The 10466-nt window shown below is 38.9% G+C and overlaps 1 pseudogene; it reads right to left on the minus strand.

Annotated features, from left to right (window-relative positions):
- Window positions 1–4431: 4431 nt before the first annotated feature.
- LOC145407305 (5S ribosomal RNA) lies at window positions 4432–4548 on the minus strand (annotated as a pseudogene).
- Window positions 4549–10466: the final 5918 nt, after the last annotated feature.

Below are 10466 nucleotides of genomic sequence, written 5' to 3' on the forward strand. Positions count from 1 at the left end.
GTATATAACCCGGCGGATCCACATAAGCCGATCACTGCAGTCACAGAAAGGGAGTCAGCGGATCAGCACAATACGGAAGAGACACTGAGAAGCAGGAAACAGCAGCAGGAGACGAGAGAGTGAAGGCTTTTACTTCATCCCTCCCTCTCCCCCTTTGAAAATGCCATGATGTTCGTAAGGATGGATGGATGGAAAGATGAACGGATGGATAGATGAATGGATGGATGGATGCGTGGATGGACTGGTGGATAAGAAGAGTGAAAGTTGCGTGAAAGAACGTCGGAGTATCTATCATCCAGAGACTGAAAGCAAAGAAAATCATGATGATCATCAAAATACACACAAAAACTTCCCTATTATCGTCTTCGTCAACAATAAATAACGTAATGACTAATAAAAACCATCACAACAAAAACACAGAATCCAGTAATTTTAACTCAGGACTATGAACAATGAAAATTAAAATCAGCAAAGTAAAACAGAATATTTTTTTCAACAACAAAGCTCGTCATGCATTTCAGTAGTAATAACAAACATCCTCCTCCTCCTCCTCACCATCATCATCATCATCATCAAGCTATCACAACATATCCGTAACAGGTAAGTCAGTTAAGGCTATGCATGAGTAGAAAGATTTGCATACCAGCACACCAGGTAACACACAAGGCACGTGCAGATTAACACAGTAAGCTTAAGTAATACCAGACACGTGTAAATAAACATACCAGGCACGAGTAAATTAGCATACCAGGCACGTGTACATGAACACACTATACACGTGTGATATAACGAAGCCGGCCCTGAGCATACCATCCGTAACCAACCGGATATACGCAAACAACCCTTCCCTAATTTGAATAATATGGTGTAATATATATTTTGGTGAATATTTTGTTTTTTTTAAATATACATAGCATAGCAGTAAATAAAACTTATGTTGTATTCATCATCAGTGTTATTATGTTTTATTAGATATCGCCACCGTCATCATCATCATCATCGTCATTGTCATCACCATTATCATCAAGTTAACTCTATTTCCTAATACAGAGGGATGGGTAGGATCAATAACAAAGTGAAACACACACACACACACACACACACACACACACACACACACACACACACACACACACACACACACACACACACACACACACACACACACACACACACACACACACACACACACACACACACACACACACACACACACACACACACACACACACACACACACACACACACACACACACACACACACACACACACACACACACACACACACACACACACACACACACACACACACACACACACACACACACACACACACACACACACACACACACACACACACACACACACACACACACACACACACACACACACACACACACACACACACACACACACACACACACACACACACACACACACACACACACACACACACACACACACACACACACACACACACACACACACACACACACACACACACACACACACACACACACACACACACACACACACACACACACACACACACACACACACACACACACACACACACACACACACACACACACACCTATCATCAAAATGTCCAGGTAAATTTTCGTAAGGGATTCAGAAAAGACTTACACTGATACGCAGCTGACTAATGTTCATCATCACCTTATACTGTTTCCTATCATGATGCTGGGTGGAGAGGTTGACACTCTTGTGAGGTTGACAGAATCCCTTTAAAGTCTCTCTCTCACTCTCTCTCTCATTTTTTTTACAGCAACATCCATTAAAAAATATTCAGAGATAACAAATGACGTAAGACGTGAAGCTCAATATATATTTTTAAGGAGAAAGATCTAGTATGAAGGTAATGGGGGTGTTGTAAGTACCAACAAAATCATAAGCATCATAACTGACAGTTCGAAAGGAAAAGAGTACAGTTAAATACAGAAATGTTGTGTTAAAAAAAAAAAATAGCATAGTATTATTCCCGTTCCCATTTTCATATACTGCAGAAGCAAAAAAAATCACATGCACATATTTACATACACAGATAGACAGATGGATAGATAGACAGATGGATAGACACATAGATAAGTAGATAGATATAAATACCGTACATATACAAAAACAAAAAAAGCTGGGGAAAACGTTGTTAGCAAAGCACTCATTGATATGAGTTATAGTCATACATCGTCTTTTATTAACCTTTCAAGCCTTCAAATACTAAACACACACAAAAATATGAAATAGACTCTATACTATCTGACATATGAAACAGAAATTGAATAATAAGAGTAATAATAATAATAATAATAATAAAAGTCTATGACATTAAATAACTGGAATACACTCCCACTAACGACTATAAAAGATCACAATTGTACTATCATATATAGAAGTAATATAATAAATAATCTACGTTTTCTCCGCTTGAGGCAAGGTTGACGAAGTCCAGGAAATATGAGGATAGGTGACACCTGTTATGGATAGTATGTATTAGTCGCGGCAACCCATTTTTAATTTGAAACTACAGCTACGTCTGCAAGGAATTTCCAGTTTAATACTCTACTTAAGTTCCTTTCAGCTAACATTGTTTTTTTCTACCGGTGAACTTGTCAAGTGTTATTTTTTCACTTTCATGTCTCTGTAAATTGATGCACACTATTTAACCTTGATGAACTTAGCATTTCACTGGAACTCCAGTTTGACCTGCACACCACTGCTGTGCATCAGAGCAACAAACATTAATTAAAAAAAAAAATCTGTTACATGAAACATACTTTGACTAAGAGCAAATTTACAAACAATCTTTCGGGAAATAAATGACACTTCCGCGTCTGAGGTAGGAGGGAAAGTGGGAGCCCTCATTCAGTTAAAAGCAGAGGATAGATAACATAAAATTTAACTAACAGTTACACTAAAAAAAAGCTACCATGAGACACAGTTCGATATATATATATATATATATATATATATATATATATATATATATATATATATATATATATCGCTCACCATCCACTCACTCGATGTAGTGCTGGTGTCGGGTATATGCCCTTTCCTTTCCTCCATCTTTCTTTCCTTCCATCCTCTTCTGTCTTCCTTTCCTTCATTCTTTCCTTGTCCTTCTGCCTACGGGTAACTTTACACTACCTCTTCTGTCATTTCCTTCATTTTTTCCTCTTCCTTCTGCCTGTGGGTGACTCTACACTGAGTGACAAGCCAAATGGTTTCCTTTACACCAGGAAACCATTTACTACGCTGGGTGGTACCCATATAACCAAATTTTAGCACCTGGTGGTTTAGTGGGTATTGTGCTCCAATCGGATTGAGCCGGTGAAGGTTTATTCAGGGGGTGGTTGGGGTTGATTGCTCGTGTAATGCCACTCAGGGATGAGTGAGGCTGGTCACTCTCATCTTAAATGTCGGGACCAACTGCCTAGCCCCGGGCTCCTACGCTCCTCATGGGGCAATGTAGGATTGGATGGTGGATGGATGAATGGATATATATATATATATATATATATATATATATATATATATATATATATATATATATATATATATATATATATATATATATATATATATATGTGCGTGTGTGTGTGTATAGGTAGTGGCTGCCTTTTGCGGGTGGAGACGAGCCTGCTCGTGAAGTGATACCATCCAGTGGTGAGCAGGCTTAAGTAAAACATGCACCTCGCAGGGCTACATTTGATAAGGTCTAGTAGCAGCAGTCAGACTACTGTAAATGCACTCCCCTCACTTAGGTCTTAAGCCAGCCAGGAGGGGTATATTGGCTATTCACTCCCAAACTTTTAAACCATGTTTGGGAGATGCCTAAGTCCTTCACTGAACTGTTACAGGCTGATGATGTGATGCAGTGTGACTGAACCTTGATTCAGTGAGATACCTCGGAGTAATAAAGTAATCAAAAGTTCCATCAAATGATTAGGGACAATATCAATTAAATCTATCGAATATGTGTATCCTATCATTAGATGATTTATAAGATTATATGATTTATAAGCTTAGATGATTGTAAGATTACAACAGTAACACTACCGTCGGATAATTAGACAAATGAGACACAATTCTGCCCTTGGGATAGTAATGGTAGCCTTAACTTAATTACAAGCAGAAGAAAAACAACAATCACTTCGACTAAAAACTAATGGCCAGATACAAATTATCACCACCACCACTATCACCCCCACCACCTCCACAACCACCATCACCACCATCACCTTTTCTACTAGTACATTGAGGATCGGTACTATACCATCCTAAAAATGATAATTCATTCATTCATTGCCAGACGCCATGTATCCCAAACGGGGTGGTCAAGGGCTTAGAGTTCATTGTTTTACAGGGAGGGGCACTAATCCTCCACCAACCCCACTTGACACGTAGGGATGCCAACAGCATCTGGTGTTCCCAGGCGGTCACCCATCCAAGTACTAACCAGACCCAACGTTGCTTAACTTCGCTGATCGGACAGGAAACAGTGTACTCAACGTGGCATGGATTAAATTCCACGAAAAACGATTACACAATTCCGTTCACATGAAGGATAAATCTGTTCTGTGGGATACATGACACGTTATCCGTTCAGCATAAAAACCTCACCGTGGGATATAAAAATAAATAGGATACACTTCTTTCTTTGGATTGGCATATTCTTTCACTAAAAAAAAAAAATAAATAACTACAGAATAAAAATCGTCCTCATTATATCATCTTCAATGAAACTTTAGCCTCCGCTTACATAAGAGAATGGGAATGATAACATTGTATATTGAGACACGCCTAGCCTTATAATCATTTAAAAATATATATATATAGGATTCTAACCTAACATTAGAAGCATGAGATGTACTTCGGCTAAAATAAATGAAGAAATGAGCAACACTTCCCCCTTTGAGGTAGGAGTGAAAACCCTCATTTAATAAGAGGCAAAGGATAAATGACATACACTTCCACTAAGAACTTGAGAAAAATATACTGTCATCATCGTTATCGTCTTCATTTCACCATCATTTTCATCAGCTTCATCGTCCGACCATCTTTCCTACCGATCTATTGAGTGGAAAGCACACCATCAGCTTAATGACAGATACATTAAGAATTTAAAAAAAAAAAAAAAAAAGATCATCATCATCATCATCATCATCTTTATCACCACCATCATCATCATCATCATCGTCATCAACATCCTGAGCATCTTTCCCATCAATATACGGAATGGGAACTAAATCATCAGTTATAATTCATAACAGATACGCTTAAAAAAAAAGAAAAAAAAAAGGAGACAATTATAACTATCATTATACACGTCTGACACACTTTGACCACTATAAAAACCACAGCAACGGAAAAATAGATAGATGAGCCACAGTTCTGCCTTTGAGGTGGAGTGGGAGACCCTCATTCAATTAGAAGCAGAGGATAAATGCGCCCCAAGCCTTCACCACCCCACACTCCATTTTTCTCACCTCCCAAACTCTCCTTTTCATCGCTCTTACTGCACCATTACTCACTCAGCTTCTCAACACCTTTATTTTCCTTTTTTCATTCTCTCTCTCTCTCTCTCTCATAGCAATTACTTTATGTTCTACTTCACTGCTATCTACTTTCTTTGTTATTCTTTTATTTTTTTTTTACTCATTTTCCCTGCATTGGTGTTCATTTATTTATCCTTCACTCATTGCTTTCTTTTATGAGAATTATTTGTGGTCTCAATAGTTGCCATATTTTCATTGCCTTTTTTTTCTCAATAGTTGCCATTTTTTCATTGCCTTTTCTTTTCCTTTCGTCATTCCTGCTGTTCTCTCTCTCTCTCTCTTACTGTACCATTGCTCACTGCGGTTCTAAGCACTCACATCTTTTTTGTGTGTGTTCTCTCACATATCTTTATTTTTTCTTCTTTTTTATTTTTATCCGTGCCATTTATTTTTTTATGCTGCCATATTCACTGTCTTATACTCTCTCCGTGTTTTTATTTCCGTCTATGTTATGCTTTCTGTCTGCAGTTTTTCTTGTGCTTCGTCCTCGCTGCTCTCTCTCTCTCTCTCTCTCTCTCTCTCTCTCTCGCTATTGTTTGCGAAAGAGTATTGTTCTCTTTTCCTCGTCTTTGGTAATCTGTTTCTCCCTTTCTTGGCATTGTTCTCTCTCTCTCTCTCTCTCTCTCTCTCTCTCTCTCTCTCTCTCTCTCATTTCCAGTCCTAGACGCCATTTCTCTCCCTCTCCCGTCTCCTTTATTTCTCTCTCCACCCACTCTTTCTCGCCCGTCATCGTCCCCCGCACATAACTATCTATATATCTTCGACTCTCTCTCTCTCTGTTTCAAATGCACAAAAGGGGTTGACTCAAGAGTCTTAGAGAGTTTGTGCTATCTTCTCCGGCTGACAGAAGCTGGGGTTTATCATCAGGTTAGAAAATATACAGCATAGTTAATAGTCTATTGATGAATCGAGGGGAGCAACTGGAAAACAGAAATTTGTATTACGAGAAATTCATAACTACTTCTTTGTTATTAGAATCATAAAATCATTTCCACCGAAGTTATGTGAGCATCCCACTGCTGTTCACTTATACCGCTCCCCTGCCGCCCACTTAGCGTTTACCTCCCTACTTGGTTTTAAAAATGCCCTGTGGATGGTAGGCTTAGGGTGTGGGTGGGGGCAGTAACTCTGAAGCTAGGAACTAATGGGCTAGAAAAGATATATCGATATCTGGGATTGATTGTGATCCCTTTAGGCGGCTCTGACTTTAACGTCTCTCGGACTTCTTTTCACACCTTCATGGGTGAAATCTTTTTGTGGCGAGAAGTCTCCTTCAAAATTAAGAAAAATTGTCTGGTGATGACAAGATTCAAATGAACAGGACGTCATCTTATGAAGTGATTAATAAGGTGGTAATTCTTAGTGGTTATATCCTGGAGAAATTACTACGGCATGAATAAAATACACTTTCTAGTCTTGTATGTTATCATTAAGGCATTCATAAATTTCTGGGCAGTCTTGAGCGTGCATTATTCTTTGTCTGACTTCAGAGAGGTAACACAATAATACTTTTTTTTAGGCACAACTCATGAATTTATCAATGGTTATGAAAACGTGTTTGCCTATGTTATCCTTACAATATGCAACAAAAACGCATAAAAAAGCATATATGATTACATGTACAATTGACACTGGAAAATCACAAGTGAAGAGGACTGCAGGTAGATAAATATGCTAGTACATGGCATATCATATTGAAGGCAGTATCAAGTATTTTATTATTTCAATTAATTATAAAAATTACACTTAAGAAAAACATAACCCACTCAGTACGAGAACGTTTGCTCTGTATTTTCCCATCTCCATATTTAGGGTATCGTTTCGAGTGGAAGGATTTAGAAGCAGCCTTTAAGGAACTCCTTTTCCCTTAGGTACACCCTCAATATAAAGAAAAAATTGGTACCAGATCCTTGACGTTAAAGCCAATAATTCGTTTAAACCGAACACCATGCTGTTCGGTAATTTCCCTGGCGTCGTGGCTTTTACGTTCGGCCGTGCAGTCGTACACAATAGCCTAATATACAGCTAGGTCTAAATGGCTTTTTTCTCAATAAACACTCTATTAATGCCCCTCTCACGATGCTGGCCACCCAGAGACACGCGGCGTTATGCGGGATGTGGAGGAGCGCGCGCGCGCGTGTGCGTGTGCGTGCGTGCGTGTGTGTGTGTGTGTGTGTGTGTGTAGGGACGCCACGCAGGTCGGTGTTTCCCACGCGTCCATTCTTTTACCGAACAAAAATTAGTCAAACGAACATAACCTTTAGTCAGATCAAGGTGGTCGTTAAAACCGAAATTCGTTAAAAGAGGGTTCTGTATATCGAGGGTTTACTGTATATTCTGTTTGACCACTAAATTCACTTGGAAGTAACGTGAGTAAATAAAAACACATTGTCTTAGTGAAGCTGTTGATATAAGTTTTATGTTGCAAGCTACGTAATCATAGTTTAGTAACGCTTTCCATTCGTCATTAAAAATATTGTCCAGGCATTTTCTTCATGCAAGGTACTGTTTTTTTTCCTTTCACTTTTTTTTTTTTTTTTTTTTTTTTGGAGCGGCTGTGAAAGGGAATCTTCTTTTCTACTCTTATATACTTAGAGTTCTACGACTTTGGAATAAGTTTTTCCATTAGTTTTATGGCCAGTTCCCCTCCTTGGATCCATACTGTCTACCTCAACAGACTTCTTCCCTCTTCTTGTTTCTCCCTATTCTTCTCTTACACCTTCAACTACTTCCACGCCTTCTCCTACGCCTTCGTCTACTCTTTCATTTTCATTTCGTCTTTACCTTCGCCTACTCCTACTCCTTCGCCTTCACCTACTCCTGCTCTCTCTCTCTCTCTCTCTCTCTCTCTCTCTCTCTCTCTCTCTCCACGCCCACTATCCATCACCAGGCACCCCAGTTCCTCGTGACGTCTCCTCCGACCCGCCCCACCGCCCCAGCCCACCCTCCCACCCCTTCCATATTTCAGGCCTAACGGTGTCATCTCAGATTACACGTACTATTTCTACCTTAGCGGGGCATCCATAAACAGTCTCTCTCTCTCTCTCTCTCTCTCTCTCTCTCTCTCTCTCTCTCTCTCTCTCTCTCTCTATCTATCTATCTATCTATCTATCTATTTATCTCACTGTGTGGTCTTTAGGAGAGAGAAAAATGAAAGATAAAAGTTAGACACGAGGAAGTAGATAAATCGAAGAGACAAGGCTAGCTAGCAAGAACTAGAGAGAGAGAGAGAGAGAGAGAGAGAGAGAGAGATTCTTGATGATGGAAACTGAAATGGAACTCTTCAATTTATTTATTCATTATCATTATTCATATACCTGAATGGGTACAGTTAGACCCAATGGTGCTTGAGTGTTGAGCCAATATTGAATTCCGTTCCCTCTCTCTCTCTCTCTCTCTCTCTCTCTCTCTCTCTCTCTCTCTCTCTCTCTCTCTCAGACGACGTAAATTGATAGTCGCCCTAGGAAAGGAGGAAAACATACCGTATTTATATGGACGGGTTCGTAAGGGATGTCCTATGGATGCTGATGTGGCGGGAAGAGAAATACAGCCAGGCATATATGGTAAACAAGGAGGGTGTTGGATTGACTAACAATTTATATTAGAAAAGGGTATTGGGTGAATTAAGGGTTTGAATGTGAAGGTTGACGTGGCTGTAGGGATAATTTGTTGGTGTTACGAAATATACGGACAGAAAAAAAAAAGTGGACGAGTGGGTTGCGTTGTTTTAAAAATAGTCGTCAAAACAGTCCCTTTCCCACTGCCAATCGTATTAATGGAAAAAAGTTTTGTGTGCCATATTAAAGTATATAATTACAGTTGCATTTTCGTGTACTTCGGTCATTATTCTGATAAATGTTTATCGTACACTAAAGCAGGAAAGTAGAAAAATAACAAGCACTTTTACTTATCCCATGTTTTAGTATAAAAATTCCTCCTTTAGCGAGTGTTTCTGCAATGGTATTTAGCCTACGTAAAATTTTGGCTAGACATCCCACGTTGTGTATTAGACTCATTTATGATGGTGGGAATAGGATGATGCTGATGTTGATGGACGATAGGAAAGAGAAAAAGAGTTCATATTACAGTTTATCGTATTCCTCAGTGATATGGTGTTATAATGAGGCCTGCATGTTGTAGGAAGATGATGATGATATGATGACGATGATAGGAAAAGTTCTCACATTTCACAGTGCATAGGGCTGTTTGAATAGAATAAGATCATGGCTGTCAACTGTTGAATGATGATAGTGATGATGATGAGGTGGAGGAGGAGGAGGAGTAATTTGCAGATTAATATTTCACAGTTTGTCCTCTTCAACAGTGACGTGGGTTTATATATATATATATATATATATATATATATATATATATATATATATATATATATATATATATATATATATATATATATATATATATATATATACCCTTGAGGCAGAAGCGGTATTTTGGTAAGAAAGGCTTTGTATTCTTGTGGGACTAGGAGGCTCCTAGGAACAACCAACACCTCCTCCTGGCCGCTTTTTTTGTTTTTTCGTGGATAGTGCTCCTTAATCCAGTTTTGTGGTATATCTGGAACATGTCCTTATATTCAGAAGATAAAAATAATCTACTAGACAAAGTGCATTGACAGAAAGGGTGTCGTATTCTCTTTGTAACTAATATACTTTAAAAATATTTTTGCATGTGCTCATTAACCCAGCTTTGCTATTTCTGGCTGTGTACATATTCAAAAGGCATAAATATCATGCTAGAGTGGGCGGTGTGGCTGAGAGGATTTGTCGTTTCATCATGGAGATAGGAAATTCCTTGAAACTCGCCCCCTGCTGGCTAATGTTCTCTTACAGAGAACTCATCCATCCTTTGTACGTTTTGTTTAGAAAT

This window comes from Coenobita brevimanus, chromosome 72, assembly GCF_032717465.1.
Source record: "Coenobita brevimanus isolate Jiangsu-jjx chromosome 72, ASM3271746v2, whole genome shotgun sequence".
Lineage (NCBI taxonomy): Eukaryota > Metazoa > Arthropoda > Malacostraca > Decapoda > Coenobitidae > Coenobita > Coenobita brevimanus.